Genomic DNA, 21,892 nt, shown 5'->3' with positions numbered 1-21,892 from the left:
CACCAATTTTTCATGGACCCCAATAGAGTTAGAGTGTAATGTAATTGCTGGGAGTCAGGAAGCAGGTGCAGAAGACAAATGTATTAATAATAATAGGTAGATAAACAAAACACGAAGCGTACTTAACGAGACAAAACCAACTGCCTGATAACTGAGGCTACCGGGGGCTAAATAAAGGGAGAGTAATCAAGGTTATAGTCAGATAAATATTGGTCATGAGGTCCAGGTGTGCATAATGACAGGGAGCAGGTTTGACTAATGATGGTGCCAGGACCGGTGGTTAGTAGACCGGCGACGTCGAGCACCAAAGAAGGAGAGTGGGATTAAGCGTGACAGAGGTAGTCACCTACTTCTAGTTTTCACTATAAAGCAGTGTGCATTAGTTGAATCAACAAAGAAAGTGAAAAAAATACACTTAATACAAAACTGATGGAATTTGGCCCCTGATACGAGAACTGTTGAGCCCCATTTGGTCATCAAAAAAAATGTCAACAGACAGTCCGCCCACATGGGAGGTTTGGTGCAGCCAAGAAACGAGCTGTGAAATTAGAATATAATCTTCATAGATTTGGGGATTTTAGAAAGACCCTTTTTGCCACTATTCCATTCACTTTATACACACAGACACACACACACACACACAATTACCAAAATATACACATTGGACATGACCAGAAAAAAAAACTGTTTGGTGCGCATACACACACAATGACTTTTATACGACCCAGCTTCCAAGTACATTTTAACTCGTGCTTTCCGATAATGTATCATCTATGAAGACATAGAACCCAACAGTACCAAACAACACTGTTACAGAAGTAACTGTTACGGCGATGACTGTTGCAGAAATGACATATGGCAATTACTGCAACAGAAAAGTCACAGCAATGACCATAACAGAACTGACTGCGGATGGGAAAAGTTTAATTAGCTTTCATACCACCTAGCTTTATCTCCAACCCTCAGCTGAATATCTCAGGCAATCGTGGTTCTGCATGTAAAAGCGTTTCAATTGCAGGGGGATCAACCAGGCATATCAATGGTACATCACATTGGCCATTCAGCACCAGTATCTGGGCTACTGTTGCGATCTACCTTTTTAATTGGGTGGAACATGAAGGTTTTTGTTAAATAAGGTCTCTCTTTTTTTTTTCCATGTATACAATCAATATCTTTGTTGCCTTCTGACTTGTCAAGACTAAACTTTGTTGCATAGAACTTTGGAATGCTCTTTACTTAAAGTGGAACTGACTTAATTTGAACTACTTTGCAGATATGAAACAAACAGATAATCATATCAGTCAAAAATATTAAATTCCCAGTTCTTGCTACAAAACAAACTTTATAAGAGGTCTTATATTTGACTCAACGTTCCATGACATACACTAAGGCATTGTTGGCGGAATAGATGGATACAGTTCAATGCATGATTAATATAATTCACCAATACATTTATTGGTAGTCGAAAAAATGTTGCTATCAGGTTGTAAATCATAGCTGGCCTGGTACATTGTTTGCTGTCTCCATTCGGGATGCACTGTTTCACTTTCAATGACTCAATATTTTGGACAAAAACTGACAAATGTAACTAAGGCTGGGCATGTCATTCAATAGTTTGATTAAACTAGCAAGGGCAATGATCACAAGTCAGTCATAAAGTGGTTAATATGATAGCGTATTCTTTTATGTAGCAAGCTAAAACCACAGAGCCTAAAGTTAGCTAGCTAGCTGCTATGAGGACGTCATGCCATTGCAGGAGTGGGTGAGTGACTGAATTTTTCCCCTCATAGTTTTTCAGTGGCTATACACAGCTAGAGATGCAGGTGTAATTTGGTAGCTAGCAAGAAATGTGAATCGCTTTGCTAGCTAGCTAGCTATGCTGAACGACTGTTATTCAGTTAGTTAGCATATCTCTTGCATTTGCAAATTCACTCTGGCTAGTTATCAACTCCGATTTCAGAGCACTCTTGTCTTAGTGTGACAGAGCACAGAATAACTTATGAATATGACGGTGTCAGTAAACTTAGGCAAAAAAAGTAATAGTTACTCAAGAATGCTTTATATAACATGTAAACAGCCTAACCATCTCTGCTAGGGCGAGTAAAATGGTAAATTAGGTGTTCTCTCATTTGTCTTTGGAAGTAGCAAGCTAGCCAACTTTAGCCAGTTAGCCTGGGTGCTTGGTTGGGACTAGGGTTGAATATTTTCCTGGTATTTTACAAATGTTCCATCCCGAGAATAAATCACTTTTCTCCTGGGTAACCCGGTATTTCCCACCAAAACCGTAAGTGTCATTCAAATTAATTATAAAGCATATAAATCGGCCTATGTCTGGATATGATTAGAGCTTTGATTGAAAATTCAAGCCTGATGCTACCTAAGCCTGATGAGCCATACATTAAATACATTTTATGACCCATATGTTTGATATGTTTGATCAATCGGACTGTAAAGTTCCAGATGTAAGATGACTCCCGTGGTATTTAGCTACATATTTGCAGAAATCCATTCAAGTGTATTTTGTGGCTTTTGGCCGAATGCGTTCCAGTAATCTAAAGTCGCTCTGTTGCAACTGCCTGTAAAAACACAGTTCATTCAAAGTGAATGATGCCAGGCTCTTGTGGCAAATGGCTTGTTTGTATATAGGTCTACTGTACCTCTGATTGGCTATGGTGCACCGGTCTGCGTAGACTCCGGTCCTGGACAAGACAGACGTTTTTATTCAGATTTATTTACTGCAGCGTCTACAGTGGCTTGTGTAAGTATTCACCCCTTTGGCATTTTTCCTATTTTGCTACCTTACAACCTGGAATTAAAATTGATTTTTGGGGTATTTGTATCATTTGATTGACACAACATGTCTACCACTTTGAAGATGCAAAATAATTTTGGGCGTGAAACAAACAAGAAATAAGACAAAAAAAACAGAAAACTTGAGCGTGCATAACTATTAACCCCCCCAAATTCAATACTTTGTAGAGCCACCTTTTGCAGCAATTACAGCTGCAAGTCTCTTGGGGTATGTCTCTATAAGCTTGGCACATCTAGCCACTGGGATTTTTGCCCATTCTTCAAGGCAAAACTGCTTCAGCTCCTTCAAGTTGGATGGGCTCCGTTGGTGTACAGCAATCTTTAAGTCATAACACAGATTCTCAATTGGATTGAGGTCTGGGCTTTGACTAGGCCATTCCAAGACATTTAAATGTTTCCCCTTAAACCACTCGAATGTTGCTATAGCAGTATGCTTAGGGTCATTGTCCTGCTGGAAGGTGAACCTCTTTCCTAGTCTTAAATCTCTGGAGGACTGAAACAGGTTTCCCTCAATAATTACTTTGTATTTAGTGCCATCCATCATTCCTTCAATTCTGACTAGTTTCCCAGTCCCTGCCAATAAAAACATGGGATGGGATTCTCGTGGTGATGAGAGGTATGGGTTTGCGCCAGACACAGTGTTTTCCTTTATTGCCAATAAGCTCAGTTTTAGTCTCATCTGACCAGAGTACCTTCTTCCATATGTTTGGGGAGTCTCCCACATGACCGTTGTTGAACACCAAACATGTTTGCTTATTTTTTTCTTTAAGTAATGGCTTTTTCTAGCCACTCTTCTGTAAAGCCCAACTCTGTGGAGTGTATGGCTTAAAGTGGTCCTATGGACAGATTCTCCAATCTCCGCCGTGGAGCTTGCATCACCTTCAGGGTTATCTTTGGTCTCTTTGTTGCCTTTCTGATTAATACCCTCCTTGCCTGGTCCGTGAGTTTTGGTGGGCGGCCCCTGTCTTGGAAGGTTTGGTTTGGTGCCATGTTCTTTCCATTTTTTAATAGTGCTCCGTGGAATGTTCAAAGTTTCTGATATTCTTTATAACCCAACCCTGATCTGTACTTCTCCACAACTTTGTCCCTGACCTGTTTGGAGAGCTCCTTGGTCTTCATGGTGCGTCTTGCTTGGTGGTGCCCCTTGCTTAGTGGCATTGCAGACTCTGGGGCCTTTCAGAACAGGTGTATATATACTGAGATCATGTGACAGATCATATGACACTTAGATTGCACAATGGTGGACTTTATTAACCAAATTATGTGACTTCTAAAGGTAATTGTTTGCACCAGATCTTATTTAGGGGCTTCATTGCAAAGGAGGTGATTACATATGCACGCACCACTTTTCCGTTTTTCTTTTTTTTTTAAATGTAACCTTTCTAGCGCAGGCGTTCTGCTAGCGGAACCCCTCGACAACATTCCGCTGAAAAGGCAGCGCGGGAAATTCAATTTAATTATTTTGAAATATGTAACTTCACACAATAACAGGTGCAATACACCAAATGAAAGATAAACTTCTTGTTAATCTACAAATCGCGTCCGATTTCAAAAATACTTTACAGCGAAAGCACAACATATGATTATGTTAGGTCAGAGCCAAGTCAAAAAAACACACAGCCATTTTTCCAGCCAAAGATAGGAGTCACAAAAAGCAGAAATATAGATAAAATGATGCACTAACCTTTGATGATTTTCATCAGATGACACTCATAGGACATCATGTTACACAATACATGTATGTTTTGTTCGATAATGTGCATATTTATATCCAAAAATCTCATTTTACATTGGCGCGTTACGTGCAGTAATGTTTTGATTCCAAAACATCCGGTGATTTTGCAGATAGCCATATCAAATCCCAGAAATACTCATAATAAACATTGATAAAAGAAACAAGTGTTATTCACAGAATTAAAAATATACTTCTCCTTAAAACCTCTACTTAATCATCCTCCCGGATCCGGGATCCTCCTCATCAGAAACGCTGACTAGCATAGCCTAGCCTAGCGCCACAGGGAATATCATATAATATAATTTCATGAAATCACAAGTCCAATACAGCAAATGAAAGATAAACATCTTGTGAATCCAGCCAACATGTCCGATTTTTTTTAAATGTTTTACAGCGAAAACACAACATATATTTATGTTAGCTCACCAAAATAGCCCAAAACACGCAATTTTTTCACCGCAAAGAGAGCTTTCACAAAACCCACAAATGGAGATAAAATGAATCACTAACCTTTGAACAACTTCATCAGATGACAGTCTTATAACATCATGTTATACAATACATTTATGTTTTGTTCGAAAATGTGCATATTTATAGCTACAAATCCTGGTTTTACATTGGTGCCATGATCGTAAATGGCACCAAAAAAGCCAGAATAATTACAGAGAGCAACGTGAAATACATAAATACTCATCATAAAACATTTATGAAAAATACATGTTGTACAGCAAATGAAAGATAAACATCTTGTGAATCCAGCCAACATGTCCGATTTTTTTTAAATGTTTTACAGCGAAAACACAACATATATTTATGTTAGCTCACCAAAATAGCCCAAAACACGCAATTTTTTCACCGCAAAGATAGCTTTCACAAAACCCACAAATAGAGATAAAAATAATCACTAACCTTTGAACAACTTCATCAGATGACAGTCTTATAACATCATGTTATACAATACATTTATGTTTTGTTCAAAAATGTGCATATTTATAGCTACAAATCCTGGTTTTACATTGTGAACATGGCGCAAAAATGCTCCAAATTCTCCGGAGAAATTTTGGAGAGTCACGTAATCTAACAGAAAAACTCATCATAAACTTTGCTGAAAAATACATGTTGGACATATAATTAAAGATACACTGGTTCTTAACTTCTACTTGCTACGCATCCCGGATCCGGGAGCACCCCCATCAGTAAAAAAAGCTGACTAGCATAGCCTAGCATAGCGCCACAAGTAAATACTAGCATCTAAATATCATTAAATCACAAGTCCAAGACACCAGATGAAAGATACACATCTTGTGAATCCAGCCATCATTTCTGATTTTTAAAATGTTTTACAGGGAAGACACAATATGTAAATCTATTAGCTAACCACGTTAGCAAAAGACACCACTTTTTTTACTCCACCAGTTTTTTACTCCATCAGTATCCATCACTAATTCGACCAAATAAAGATATGAATAGCCACTAACCAAGAAACAACTTCATCAGATGACAGTCTGATAACATATTTATTGTATAGCATATGTTTTGTTCGAAAAATGTGCATATTTCAGGTATAAATCACAGTTCTACATTGCAGCTGCAATCTGAAATTGCGTCGATGCAGCCAGAATAATTACAGAGACCAACGTCAAATACCTAATTACTCATCATAAATCATTTCTGATAAATACACAGCGTACAGCAAATGAAAGCCCAACATCTTGTGAATCCAGCCAATATGTCAGATTTTTTGTGGTATTGTGGTAAGCTAATATAATGCTATATTGTGTTTTACAGCGAAAACACAATATAGCATTATATTAGCTTACCACAATAGCCAGAATCACAACCGCATTTACCAGCAGCAAATGTTAGCGATCATAACAATCCAGCAAAAGATATATAATTGGACTAACCTTGATAAACTTCATCAGATGACAGTCCTGGAACATCATATTACACAATGCATATAGGTTTTGTTCGAAAATGTGCATATTTAGCAGCACAAATCGTGGTTATACAATGTGATCAGTAGCAGCATTTCATGCATTCTGGCCGGCGCCATCTTGGAGAGGCACCTAATCTAATCGATAAATAATCGTAAACTTGACTAAAAAATACAGGTTGGACAGCAAATGAAAGATGCATTAGTTATTAATGCAACCGCTGTGTTAGATTTTTAAAATTAACATTACTAGACATACAGTGTGCGTTACAGCCAGACCAGTGCCGCAATAATGGCGGACAAATCCTTTTACATTTTTCCACATAAATACGGAAAAACATCATAAATAGCTCTTACTTTTGGACGAGCTTCCATCAGAATCTTGGGCAAGTTGTCTTTTGTCCAAAAGAATCGTTGCTCGGTTGTAAAACGTCCTCTTCAACTTTGGAACTAGCAGCTAACAATAGCTATGTGGCGCAGACATGCCCAAATGTTCAAAACGCAATACTAAGGAAATTCCGAAAATCGCAATATACTCGCATAAACTGATATAACTCGGTTTAAAATAACTTCGTTATGATGTTTCTAACACCTATATCGAATTAAATCACAGACGGATATATCTTAGGCCTATAACGAGAGCTTTTGAGCATGCCATCCTGAGGTCCTCCTTTGCGTCTTGACGAACGTCGAAAAGAGCGCACCCCCCATGCCATGGCCTTTTATAAGGTCTGAGATCTACATAGAAACTCCATTCCAATTCTCATTGGTTACTGACATCCAGGGGAAGGCGCGTGCAGTTCATGTCGACCCATAGGATACATACAGAGCTTTAAACTGATCTGAGAACAGAGCCTCGTTTTCAGACCTTCGCAGTTCCTGTCATGAATTTCGCTGCAGAAAGAGTTCTGTTTCACCCACAGACATAATTCAAACGGTTTTAGAAACTAGAGATTGTTTTCTATCCAATAGTAATAATAATATGCATATTGTACGAGCAAGAATTGAGTACGAGGCAGTTTAATTTGGGAACGATAAATGGTAACGTTGAAACAGCATCCCCTATATTGAGAAAAGGTTAATGCAACCGCTGTGTTAGATTTAAAAAAATTACCTAAGTAAAAAGCACAGCATACAATAATCTGAGACAGCGCTCAGCCATTCTCCGCCATGTTGGAGTCAACATATTCAACAAAAATACGAAATAACATCATAAATATTCTCTTACCTTTGATGAACTTTCATCAGAATGCAGTGCCAGGAGTCCTAGTTCCACAATAAATCGTTGTTTTGTTTTAGAATGTCCATTTCTTCTGTCGAATTAGCAACTTTGGCTAGCATGGTGTAGCTCAGGTGTCCATGAAAGTTTGACGCATGGAACGAAAAATTCCAAAAGTCATAATAAAATGTGAATAAACTGGTCAAACTCAGTTGAAAATCCATCTTTAGGATGTTTTTCTCATATGTATCCAATAACGTCCCAGACGGAGCATTTCTTCGTGTCTACCAAACGCATTGCAGAAAACGATATGGTGCACCCAGGGGCGCAGCAAAATACTGCCAATATGGCTGACATGTCACTCCAAAAGCTCTCATTTGGTCCCACATCAGGCTAGAAACCTCATTCAACGTTCTACTGCCTGTTGACATCTAGTGGAAGGCGTATGAAGTGCATAGATATCCATAAATACAAGGCAATTGAATAGGAGCAGCCCTTCACAGAGACCCATTTCAGAATTTTCACTTCCTGTTTGGAAGTTTGCCTGCTAAATGAGTTCTGTTTTATTCACAGATATAATTCAAACAGTTTTAGAAACTTCAGAGTGTTAAAAACAACAAATATAAAAAGTTGCTACATTTTCACAATGTATAACCATGGTTTTCAGCTCTAAATATGTACATTTTCGAACAAAACATAAGTGTATTGTATAACCTGATGTTATAGGACTGTCATCTGATGAAGTTGGTCAAGGTTAGTGATACATTTTATATATTTTGCAGTTTTTTTGCGATCGCTACCTTTTGCTGCTGATAAATGCATTTGTGTTTGGCTATTGTGGTAAGCTAATATAATGCTATATTGTGTTTTCGCTGTAAAACACTTAAAAAATCTGAAATATTGGCTGGATTCACAAGATGTTTATCTTTCATTTGCTGTACACCATGTATTTTTCATAAATGTTTTATGATGAGTATTTAGGTATTTCACGTGGCTCTCTGTAATTATTCTGGCTGCTTCGGTGCTATTTGTGATTGTAGCTGCAATGTAAAACTATGGTTTATACCTCAAATATGCACATTTTTCGAACAAAACATAGATTTATTGTATAACATGTTATAAGACTGTCATCTGATGAAGTTGTTTCTTGGTTAGTGACTAATTATATCTCTATATCGGTTTTGTGATAGCTACCTATGCGGTAGAAAAATTGTGAAAATATGCGGTTGAGTCTTTTGCTATTGTGGTTAGCTAATAGAAATACATATTGTGTTTTCGCTGTAAAACATTAAAAAAATTGGAAATGATGGCTGGATTCACAAGATGTTTATCTTTCATTTGCTGTATTGGACTTGTGATTTCATGATATTTATATGCTATTATTTACTTGTGGCGCTATGCTAGGCTATGCTAGTCAGCTTTTTACTGATGAGGATGCTCCCGGATCCGGGATGAGTATTAAGTAGAAGTTAAATTACTGATTTGTTCCATAAAGTTCCATAAAGTCCATAATGTATGTCCATATAGCCACTTGTTGTTAGCGTGTTTAGCCCAGTAATCCATCTTCATGAGGAGCGAGCACTACGTCCAGACAAAAACTGGAAAGTAGAAACAAGTCAAACGATGTATGGAATCAATCTTTCGGATGTTTTTAACATAAAACTTCAATAATGTTCCAACTGGAGAATTCCATTGTCTGTAGAAAAGCATTGGAACGAGAGCTAACTCTGTCGGGACCGCGCATCACGAGCCTGAGACACTCACCTGCCATACACCTGACTCATTCAGCTCCCATTCCCCCCTCCTTTATAGCAGAAGCCTGAAACAAGTTTCTAAAGACGGTTGACATCTAGTGGAAGCCTTAGGAAGTGCAACTTGACCCCATAGACCCTGTGTATTCGGTAGGCCATATGAGTTGTTATACTCATCATAAAACATTTCATACAGTAATAGACAAAGCATCAGCAATGGAAACGACCCAGATACTTGTGATTCCATGACATATATTTCAGCATTTTCTAAGCGTTTTACAGCGAAAACAGGCAATAAACTCGATAAGTTACGCATACTACATGTGAAAACGTTACCAGATGCATGCGATTCCAGCCCAAAGAGCGCTATAACGTAATCACCGCCAAAAGATATTAATTTTTTCACTAACCTTCTCAGAATTCTTCCGATGACACTCCTGTAACATCATTTTACAACATACATATACAGTTTGTTCGAAAAGGTGCATATTTAGCCATACAAAACCGTGGTGTACACATATAGAAAATATGCTAAGGAAATCAATGCCTCAATATGCTACTGTACGTCATCTATCCAGACGTGATGGCTAGTTTAATTAAAAGCTAATCATATACTTGACTAAAAAATACAGGGTTGACAGGAATCGAAAGACAAATTAGTTCTTAATGCAACCGCTGATTTACATTTTTAAAATTATCCTTACTCAAGTAAAAGTGAAAGTCAGCCACTAAAATACTACTTGAGTTGAAGTCTAAAAGTATTTGGTTTAAATATACTTAATTAAGTACCAAAAGTAAATGTAATTGCTAAAATATACTTAACTATTAAAAGTACAATTTTAAAAGTAAAATCACATAAAAGTCCATATTTTAAGCAACGCGTACGGGCACCATTTTCTTGTTTTTAAAATGTATGAAATGCCAAGTTCACACTCCAACACTCAGAGATTATTTACAAACGATTCATTTGTGTTTCGTGAGTCAGCCAGGCCAGAGGCAGTAGGGAATTTGACTATTTTATTATAAAAAATGTACACAGTACATTATTTCCTTTAGGAATGTAGTGAAGTAAAAGTAAAAGTAGTCAAAAATATAAATAGTAATTTACAGATACCCCAAAAAACAAAACAAAAACTTAAGTACTTTACACCACTGTAGAATTGTCACAAATGCCTTAGTGTACGATCAAGAATTTAGCACGAGGCAGTTTAATTTGGAAATGTAAAAAATAAAAATAATGCTAACAGCTCCCCCTATTGAACAAAAGGTTAATAAGATTTCATGTTGCTAAAAGGCTGTAAACTTTAAACCTGCTTCCACAAAGCGTTATGTATATTGTCATAAGGATGATATAATAGATGTTGTTAGCAGTCATGCTGATAGCAATTATCTTTATACAAATCGTATCATGTCACACAGTCAGTGGGTGTACAATCTAACCAAAAGTTGCTAGCATACATCAATAGCATAAACTGTTAGCATAAACTGGCATCAGTTGATGGCTTTTTAGCAGCCCTCAAGTGGTGCAATTGCATTCATTTTGGCTGAATTCCAAATCATCATCATCTCTTAGGCACTCCACACAAATAGATAGGTGTAAGGAATATGGCGATATTTCTACGCTGCCAAACAGAAGGCAAGGTGAAGCAATTAACATTTTGCTTCCACCTGACCAATCCTCTCAGATCAACAGCAGTGCCAGGGCGGAGTGTAGGGGCGGAGTGGCAATTCAGCAATTCAGTTACCAGTGACTGCAGTTGTAGGTGAATATGAACCATCACTGATTCAGTGTTGACCAAACAGTGCACATTCTCTTTCAGTTAGGATAGTCAGCCGTGAAGCCAGGTAACCCTGCATTATCATTACAAATGACCTTACTAATTCACCTCAAAGTGCCCAAATCCGGGGATCTTTTAGTACCTCTGTACTTTTAGTACCTTAGTACCTCTGTACTGTAACAAACAAACAGCGAGTAGAAGAAGTTTACAAGAGGGGGGTCAATGTAAATTGTCCGGTGCCGATTTTTATGAATTGTTCAGCAGTCTAATGGTTTCGGGGTAGAAGCTGTTGAGGAGCCTTTTGGTTCTAGACTTGGCACTCCGGTACCGCTTGCCGTGCGATAGTAGAGAAAACCGTCTATAACTTGGGTGACTGGAGTCTCTGACAATTTTATGAACTTTCCTCTGACAACTGCTATTACTGTATATACAGTGGGGAGAACAAGTATTTGATACACTGCCGATTTTGCAGGTTTTCCTACTTACAAAGCATGTAGAGGTCTGTCATTTTTATCATAGGTACACTTCAACTGTGAGAGACGGAATCTAAAACAAAAATCCAGAAAATCACATTGTATGATTTTTAAATAATTAATTTGCATTTTATTGCATGACATAAGTATTTGTTCACCGCCTCCCGGGTGGCGCAGTGGTCTAGGGCACTGCATCGCAGTGCTATGCTGCGCCACCAGAGTCTGGGTTCGCGCCCAGGCTCTGTCGCAGCCGGCCGCGACCGGGAGGTCCGTGGGGCGACGCACAATTGGCTTAGCGTCGTCCGGGTTAGGGAGGGTTTGGCCGGTAGGGATATCCTTGTCTCATCGCGCTCCAGCGACTCCTGTGGCGGGCCGGGCGCAGTGCGCGCTAACTGAGGGGGGCGGGTGCACGGTGTTTCCTCCGACACATTGGTGCGGCTGGCTTCCGGGTTGGAGGCGCGCTGTGTTAAGAAGCAGTGCGGCTGGTTGGGTTGTGCTTCGGAGGACGCATGACTTTCGACCTTCGTCTCTCCCGAGCCCGTACGGGAGTTGTAGCGATGAGACAAGATAGTAATTACTAGCGATTGGATACCACGAAAAATTGGGGAGAAAAGGGGATAAAATTTATTAAAAAAAAAAAAAAAAAAAAAAAAAGTATTTGTTCACCTACCAACCAGTAAGAATTCCGGCTCTCACAGACCTGTTAGTTTTTCTTTAAGAAGCCCTCCTGTTCTCCACTCATTACCTGTATTAACTGCACCTGTTTGAACTCGTTACCTGTATAAAAGACACCTGTCCACACACTCAATCAAACAGATTCCAACCTCTCCACAATGGCCAAGACCAGAGAGCTGTGTAAGGACATCAGGGATAAAATTGTAGACCTGCACAAGGCTGGGATGGGCTACAGGACAATAGGCAAGCAGCTTGGTGAGAAGGAAACAACTGTTGGCGCAATTATTAGAAATTGGAAGAAGTTCAAGATGACGGTCAATCACCCTCGGTCTTGGGCTCCATGCAAGATTTCACCTCGTGGGGCATCAATGATCATGAGGAAGGTGAGGGATCAGCCCAGAACTACACGGCAGGACCTGGTCAATGACCTGAAGAGAGCTGGGACCACAGTCTCAAAGAAAACCATTAGTAACACACTACGCCGTCATGGATTAAAATCCTGCAGCGCACGCAAGGTCCCCCTGCTTAAGCCAGTGCATGTCCAGGCCCGTCTGAAGTTTGCCAATGACCATCTGGATGATCCAGAGGAGGAATGGGAGAAGGTCATGTGGTCTGATGAGACAAAAATAGAGCTTTTTGGTCTAACTCCACTCGCCGTGTTTGGAGGAAGAAGAAGTATGAGTACAACCCCAAGAACACCATCCCAACCGTGAAGCATGGAGGTGGAAACATCATTCTTTGGGGATGCTTTTCTGCAAAGGGGACAGGACGACTGAACCGTATTGAGGGGAGGATGGATGGGGCCATGTATCGCGAGATCTTGGCCAACAACCTCCTTCCCTCAGTAAGAGCATTGAAGATGGGTCGTGGCTGGGTCTTCCAGCATGACAATGACCCCTAAACACACAGCCAGGTCAACTAAGGAGTGGCTCCGTAAGAAGCATCTCAATGTCCTGGAGTGGCCTAGCCAGTCTCCAGACCTGAACCCAATAGAAAATCTTTGGAGGGAGCTGAAAGTCCGTATTGCCCAGCGACAGCCCCGAAACCTGAAGGATCTGGAGAAGATCTGTAGGGAGGAGTGGGCCAAAATCCCTGCTGCAGTGTGTGCAAACCTAGTCAAGAACTACAGGAAACGTATGATCTCTGTAATTGCAAACAAAGGTTTCTGTACCAAATATTAAGTTCTGCTTTTCTGATGTATCAAATACTTATGTCATGCAATAAAATGCAAATTAATTACTTAAAAATCATACAATGTGATTTTCTGGATTTTTGTTTTAGATTCCGTCTCTCATAGTTGAAGTGTACCTATGATAAAAATTACAGACCTCTACATGCTTTGTAAGTAGGAAAACCTGCAAAATCGGCAGTGTATCAAATACTTGTTCTCCCCACTGTAGGTCCTGGATGGCAGGAAGCTTGGCCCCAGTGATGTACTGGGCCATTCGCACTACCCTCTGTAGCGCCTTACGGTTAGATGCCGAGCAGTTGCCATACCAGGCGGTGATGCAACCGGTCAGGATGCTCTTGATGGTGCAGCTGTAGAACCTTTTTGAGGATCTGGGGGCCCATGCCAAATCTTTTCAGTCTCCTGAGGGCGAAAAGGTTTTGTCGTGCTCTCTTCATGACTATCTGGTATGTTTTGACCATGATAGTTTGTTGGTGAAGTGGCCACCAAGGAACATGAAACTCTCGACCCACTCCACTACAGCCCACTACTCCCAGTCCTGACCAGAGTTCTTATGTGTTTTGCTTGTTTAGTGTTGGTCAGGACGTGAGCTGGGTGGGAATTCTATCTTGTGTGTCTAGTTTGTCTGTTTCTGTGTCCAGCCTAATATGGTTCTCAATCAGAGGCAGCTGTCAATCGTTGTCCCTGATTGAGAATCATATATAGGAGGCTTGTTTTGTGTTGGGATTTTGTGGGTGATTGTTTCCTGTCTCTGTGTTTGTGTTCTGCACCAGATAGGTCTGTCTCGGTTTTCACATTTGTTATTTTGTTGTTTGTATAGTGTTCCCGTTTATTGTCAGATGAAACATGTTGAACACTAACCGCGCTGCATTTTGGTCCTCTCCTTCAACTATGGAAGAAAACCGTTACAGAATCACCCACCAAACCCGGACCAAGCAGCGTGGAAACGGGCAGCAGCGACAGCAGCAGTGGTACAAGGAGGAATGGACATGGGAGGAGATTCTGGATGGAAAAGGACCCTGGGCAGAGCCAGAGGAGTGTCGCCGCCCCAAAGCGGAGCTGGAGGCATCAAAAGCGGAGAGGCAGCATTATGAGGCGCTAGCAAGGCAGAGCGGCTGGAAGCCCGAGAGGCTCACCCAAAAATGTATTGGGGGGGGAGGCTAAAGGGTAGTGTGGCGAAGTCAGGTAGGAGACCTGCGCCAACTTCCCCGGCCTACCGTGGAGAGCGAGAGTACGGGCAGACACCTTGTTGTGCGGAAGAGCGCACGGAGTCTCCTGTACGTGTGCTTAGCCCGGTGCGGGTTATTCCACCTCCCCGCACTAGCCGGGCTAGAGTGAGCATTGAGCCAAGCGCTATGAAGCCGGCTCAACATATCTGGCCTCCAGTACGTCTCCTCGGGCCGGTGTACATGGCACCAGCCTTACGAATGGTGTCCCCGGTTCGCCTACACAGCCCAGTGCGGGTTATTCCACCTCCCCGCATTGGTCGGGCTACGGGGAGCATTCAACCAGGTAAGGTTGGGCAGGCTCGGTGCTCAAGGGAGCCAGTACGCCTGCACGGTCCGGTATATCCGGCGCCACCTTCCCGCCCCAGCCCGGTACCACCAGTTCCGGCACCACGCACCAAGTTTCCTGTGCGTCTCCAGAACTCTGTTCCTCCTCCACGCACTCGCCCTGTGGTGTGTGTCTCCAGCCCGGTACCTCCAGTTCCGGCACCACGCACCAAGCCTCCTGTGCGTCTCCAGAGCCCTGTACGCACTGTTCCTTCTCCCCGCACTCGCCCTGAGGTGCGTGCCCTCAGTCCGGTACCGCCAGTTCCGGCACCACGCACCAGGCCTATAGTGCGCTTTGAGAAACCAGTGTGCCCTGTTCCTGCTCCCCGCACTAGCCTTATGGTGCGTGTCTCCAGCCCAGTACCTCCAGTTCCGGTACCACGCACCAGGCCTACTGTGCGCCTCAGCAGGTCAGAGTCGGCCGTCTGCCCAACGCCGCCTGCACTGCTCGTCTGCCCAACGCCGCCTGCACTGCTCGTCTGCTCAACGCCGCCTGCACTGCTCGTCTGCCCAGCGCCGTTTGAGCTGCCTGCCTGGCCACCGCGGACAGATGCCCACCCAGACCCTCCTCTTGAGTTTTAGGGGTGCGTTCGGAGTCCGCACCTCAGGAGGGGGGTACTGTAACGTCCTGACCAGAGTTCTTATGTGTTTTGCTTGTTTAGTGTTGGTCAGGACGTGAGCTGGGTGGGAATTCTATCTTGTGTGTCTAGTTTGTCTGTTTCTGTGTCCAGCCTAATATGGTTCTCAATCAGAGGCAGCTGTCAATCGTTGTCCCTGATTGAGAATCATATATAGGAGGCTTGTTTTGTGTTGGGATTTTGTGGGTGATTGTTTCCTGTCTCTGTGTTTGTGTTCTGCACCAGATAGGTCTGTCTCGGTTTTCACATTTGTTATTTTGTTGCTTGTATAGTGTTCCCGTTTATTGTCAGATTAAACATGTTGAACACTAACCACGCTGCATTTTGGTCCTCTCCTTCAACTATGGAAGAAAACCGTTACACCGTCAATGTTAATGGGGGCCTGTTCGTCCCGCCTTTTCCTGTAGTCCACGATTAGCTCCTTTGTCTTGCTCACATTGAGGAAGAGGTTGTTGTCCTAGTACCACACTGCCAGTTCTCTGACCTCTTCCCTATAGGCCGTCTCATCGTTGTCGGTGATCAGGCCTACCACTGTTGTGTCGTCAGCAAACTTAATGATGGTGTTGGAATCGTATTTGGCCACGCAGTCGTGGGTGAACAGGGAATACAGGAGGGGACTAAGTACACACCTCTGAGGGGCTCCAGTGATAAGGATCAGTGTGGTGGACGTGCTGTTGCCTACTCTTACCACCTGGAGATGGCCCGTCAGGAAGTCCAGGATCCAGTTGCAGAGGGAGGTGTTTAGTCCCAGATTCCTTAGCTTAGTGATGAGTTTCATGGGCACTATGGTGTTGAACACGAAACTGTAGTCGATGAACAGCATTTTCACATAGGTGTTCCTTTTGTACAGGTGAGAAAGGGCGGTGTGGAGTGCGATTGAGATTGCATCATCTGTGGATCTGTTGGGGCGGTATGCGAATTGGAGTGGGTCTAGGGTGTCCTGGAGGATGCTGTTGAAGGGAGCCCTGACCAGCCTTTCAAGCACTTCTTGGCTACCGATGTGTGTGCCACGGGGCGTGCTTCTACACCTGCATTTTTTGCTGTTTGGGGTTTTAGGCTGGGTTTCTGTAAAGCACTTTGAGATATCAGCTGATGTTAGAAGGTGTTAGTGGAATTAAATAATTCCTCTAATGTACTCATTAATTAAAATCAATCTGTCTATTTATAAGAATTTGTAAGATACTTATTAACATAAAATAGACAGGATACAGTCTTATTAAAATTAGATAATAGTATTTATTCTCGGAGCACGCTACCATTTGATCATAAACAACAGGTTTATATACAAGATATGACGCCATAGGTTACAGAATAAGTCTCCTTGTCCTGACTAATAGAAAACAGGTTCAAAGTTCATTCCAACTTCCCAGCGCACACACATGACACACAATATAATCTATTCTCCTGAAGGCTCACTATAATTTATTACCACTTTATCCGACAACTCAAGATAATGGAAGACCTAAAAAGTTACCCACAGCCTTATCGAAACATCTCAGGGCTAAGTTGGGTCAGTTCAACCATAGTTTAACGACCCTTTCTGCTTATTTTATAACCCACAACACAAATCTCTTTTCACCAGGCGTGCAGAGTTCAATTAGTTATAGTTTTATCTAAAGCTAGAAATTGTTTTAATTATTTATTGACAAAATTCCTAACAGAAGGGCTATATAAATACATTTGATTTCAGTTGATTAATCATTTAGGCAGGTTACCTTCGCTTCCTTGGGCACAGGGACTATGGTGGTCTGCTTGAAACATGTAGGTATTACAGACTCGGTCAGGGAGAGGTTGAAAATGTCAGTGAAGACACTTGACAGTTGGTCCGAGCATGCTTTGAGTACATGTCCTGGTAAACCGTCTGGCCCAGCGGCTTTGTGAATGTTGACCTGTTTAAGGTTTTGTTCACATCGGCTACCGAGAGCGTTATCACACAGTTATCCAGAACAGCTGGTGCTCTAGAATAATCTTAATAGTAGGTCATCAATTTTATTTTCTAACGATTGCACGTTGGCAAGGAGAATGGAAGGCATTGAGAGTTTACTTGCTCTCCTCCGGATTCTCAGAAGGATCCCCGATCTGCGTCCCCTTTTCCAGCATCTTTTCTTCGCGCACAAGGCGTGGATCTGAGCCTGTTACATTGAAAGCAGGATAGCGGTGAGTAATCGCTTTTCTGATGTCCAGAAGTTATTTTCGGTCATAAGAGACGGTAGCAGGAACATTATGTACACAATAAGTAAAGAAATAAGTTACACAAAACGCAAAAAAAATTATTGGGCTGAATAATACTGTTGTTTCTTATCACTATTGATTTGACCATTGACAGGATTAGGGAGAAAGCTGAAAAGCGTTAGGGAATAGGAGGAGAAATGCGGAGATGGGGAATGTGGAGAAGAGTGGTAATAAGAAAATGGCCACCTGTTGACGGGAATCTTCCGGCTCTGCTCCTTCTGGGCGGCGATGGCCGTCGACGTGCTGAAGCTGCGTCGGATTCCTGAATGAATGACAGAGACAGGCACACGTGCCTTTTTGCCTACCAAAAGGCAAAAAGGCCTCCTGCGGGGATGGGGGCCGGGATTAAAAATAAAAAATAAGGACAAAACACACATCATGACAAGAGACACCACAACACTACATAAAGAGAGACCTATGACAACATAGTATGGCAGCAACACATGACAACACAGCATGGTAGCAACACAACATGACAACATGGTAGCAACACAACATGGCAGCAGCACAACATGGTACAAACATAATTGGGCACAGACAACAGCACAAAGGGCAAGAAGGTAGAGACAAAGATAAATCACGCGAAGCAGCCACAACTGTCAGTAAGGGTGTCCATGATTGAGTCATTAAAGCCTTTACTGAGTTCTGGAGACATTTTAGGCCATCCTGCTTCAATAACAGCGCATTCTCTTACATTCCAAGGTTGGGTTCAATTCCATTTAAACTTTTGTATTTTCACTACAGAGGGAATTCATTGAAATTCAGCAAATCGATAGGGCAGGAAATGAGTCCTCATTTCAAATAATGGGCTATTTCTCCAATCAAACCATTGATTATGCATTAATTTCCGGTATGGAATGAGTCGAGATGGAATTGACCCCCAACCGCTATTCTGGAAGTACAAGGGGCCTTCCATCTCTCAATTCTCCAATCGACACAAAATAAAATAAAAATTGACATCCCAGCATGATGTCCCTGTCCACAACGGCTTAGGCAAGATACACTTGCCTAAGGCGTTGTGCACCAGTGATAATAGATGTAGCTTTGAAAACCATTACCACAGAGGCTGGCAAAGTGGAGAAATGAGCAAACAGCCTTATCTTGTTTGTGAGCAGAAAAGGAGGTGTGAGAAGGAGTGAGAGAAAGGAGAAATAATAAGATAAAAATTACGACTCACTGTTTGTTTTCTTAATGGGTCCTGATAGCTGCTGACAGGAAGAGAAGGAGAGAATGGAAGAGTGACTGCTCTGGCGTTCTGGCTCTCGGTGATGGAGAGAACGTGAGAGGAGATGGAGAGAATGTGAGATGGAGATCTCCATTAGCCCGAGCTGTGTATTAGCGGATCGTTCCGCTTGTTCCGTGGGTTAATTGGGGCGGAAAGAGGGAGGGTGAAAAAAGGAGTGCAATTTCTCTAGAAAACACTTCTCTTATCACACAGTAAAAGTCGAGTAAGAAAATAAGATGTAAGGTGTTGGTCGGTGGGAGAGAAAAAAACGTAAGGGGATAGACGTTAAGGAATGAGAGAAACAAAAATAGAAGGAAATTTTAACCAAATGAATTAACTTTAAATGTTACTTTAGTTACCTAAACCAGCCCCCTCATTCATACTATCTCAACATCTTCAACAAATCTTTCAGCTTTCCTCGACTCCCCTTCTTTGCTATGTGGCTATTAAAATGCACACTTTGTGTACACACATTAGGAACACCTGCTCTTTTAATGAGATAGACCGACCAGGTGAATCCAGGTGGAAGCTATGATCCCTTATTGATGTCATTTGTTAAATCCACTTTAAATCACTGTAGATGATGGGGAGAATATATCCATATTTTTTTCAAGCATTGAGACAATTGAGATTGATTGGTTATGTGTGCCATTCAGTGGGTGAATGGGCATGTCAAAATATTGAATTGCAACGCTTCTGGGTTTTTCACACTCAACAGTTTTCCGTGTGAAGCAAGAATGGTCCACCACCCAAAGGACATCCAGCCAACTTGACACAACTGTGGAAAGCATTGGAGTCAACATGGGCCAGCATCCCTGTGGAATGCTTTAGACACCTTGTAGAGTCCATGGCCCAACAATTTGAGGCTGTTCTGAGGGCAAAAGGTAGTGCAACTCAATAGTTGGAAGGTGTTTCTAATGTTTTGTACACTCAGTGAATGTTTGCCGCCATCTGCCATTAATAGAAACTTCAACCAAATTAATCAACTTGCTTATTAACCTCCCTCAAATGCTGAGTCGTAATATCCCAATAGACTATTTCCCTTTCCTTGACTCCTCTTCCTAAGTGGCTAGCTAGTGAATATGTATGTATGGCGCCAACTGCTCTTCCATATCTCAAGGATTAAGAGCTTCCAAAAATAGCCAGCTTTACTGATTTGCTCGGCTGTTGACTCACTTTTGTTTGAAAAAAACATACTGAGTCAAATACTGATTTAAACGTCTCAGTTAGAATGTCCTTTTCATTTACTTCTTTAATAATAGTTCAAAGGAGCTTTCTGCGTAGGTGCCGTAGTAGGAGTTCTTTACAATATTTCACTATTGTGAGCGGACCAAGTAATTGGGCGTCACTCAAAAGCAGGAAGGTGGAACAAACGAGTCAGGAGTAGGTTTTCTTGATTGAACATAGTTCTATATTGAGGGCATTTGGTCAACACAAACACTCCAATGTAATCAACGAAAATCTCCCAAAGGAAAAAGAAAACATATCTTCTTCTCCAGATCAAAACAGGAACACAATATGATTGTCTTTAAACTACAACAAAAAGTCACGGCATTGTCACCGTCTTAATGGTTCTTCATAGATAGCTCCTCTGTCTCGGCGACGATCTTCCAGAGATAGTTCCTCCTCTGCTGGTTCCATACTCTCTCTTATAGGGGAAGGAGAATATCTCATTAGTAGTGTCAGCTGTGCTTAATTGCCTCTGGTTACCTTGTCTCCCATGCCTTGTTGGGCTACCATCCGTGAGCCCAGCCTGCCCTCTGGTGGTCCTTCCACATACCTTCCCCCTCAGGACCGAACCGGAGGGTCGGGCGCCAGACGCACCGTCTTGGTCGCGTCGGGACAGCGCGTCTGCATTCCCGTTCCTCGATCCGGCCCTGTGGATGACATGGAAAGAGAACGGTTGTAAAGACAAAAACCATCTGGCTATTCTGTTGTTATTGTTTCTCTTACCAGCCATCCACGTGAGGGGCGCATGGTCCGTAACTAAAGCAAACCTCCGACCCAGTAGGTAGTACCGGAGATAATCGAGGGCCCACTTAATGGCTAAGGCCTCTTTCTCTACGGTAGCATACCTCTGTTCCCGATCGCTGAGCTTCCTACTTATGAAGAGAATCGGCTTCTCTGCTTCGCCTTTACCCTGAGCTAGTACGGCCCCGAGCCCCGTATCCGAGGCGTCGACCTGCACAATGAACTCTTGTGAGAAGTCCGGAGCCTGTAGGACGGGATCAGAACACAGGCCATCTTTTAGCCATTGATAGGCCTCTTCCGTCTCGTCTTTCCACTCTACCTGGTTTGGCAAGTTTTTCTTGATGAGGTTTGTGAGGGGATTGGCAATGGTTGCATATCCCGGGATAAAACGGCGATAATATCCCGTTATCCCTAAGAAGGCCCGAACGTCCCGCTTGGTCCGGGGTCGCGGCCAGTCCCGAATTGCCCTGGTCTTCTCTGCCTGTGGGCGTATTTTCCCATTCCCCACGGTGTACCCCAGGTATTCCGCTTCGGACAGACCCAGGCAGCATTTATTTGGATTGGCCGTCAACCCTGTGGCTTCCAAACTCACGAGCACCGCCCGTAATCGCAGGAGGTGACTATCCCAGTCCTCGCTGTGGATAACCACATCATCTATGTACGCCGCTGCATACTCTTGATGGGGCCGTAGAATGGCATCCATGAG

This window comes from Salvelinus alpinus, chromosome 33 (genome assembly GCF_045679555.1).
Source record: "Salvelinus alpinus chromosome 33, SLU_Salpinus.1, whole genome shotgun sequence".
NCBI classification, from domain to species: domain Eukaryota; kingdom Metazoa; phylum Chordata; class Actinopteri; order Salmoniformes; family Salmonidae; genus Salvelinus; species Salvelinus alpinus.
This window is presented reverse-complemented; position numbering follows the sequence as displayed.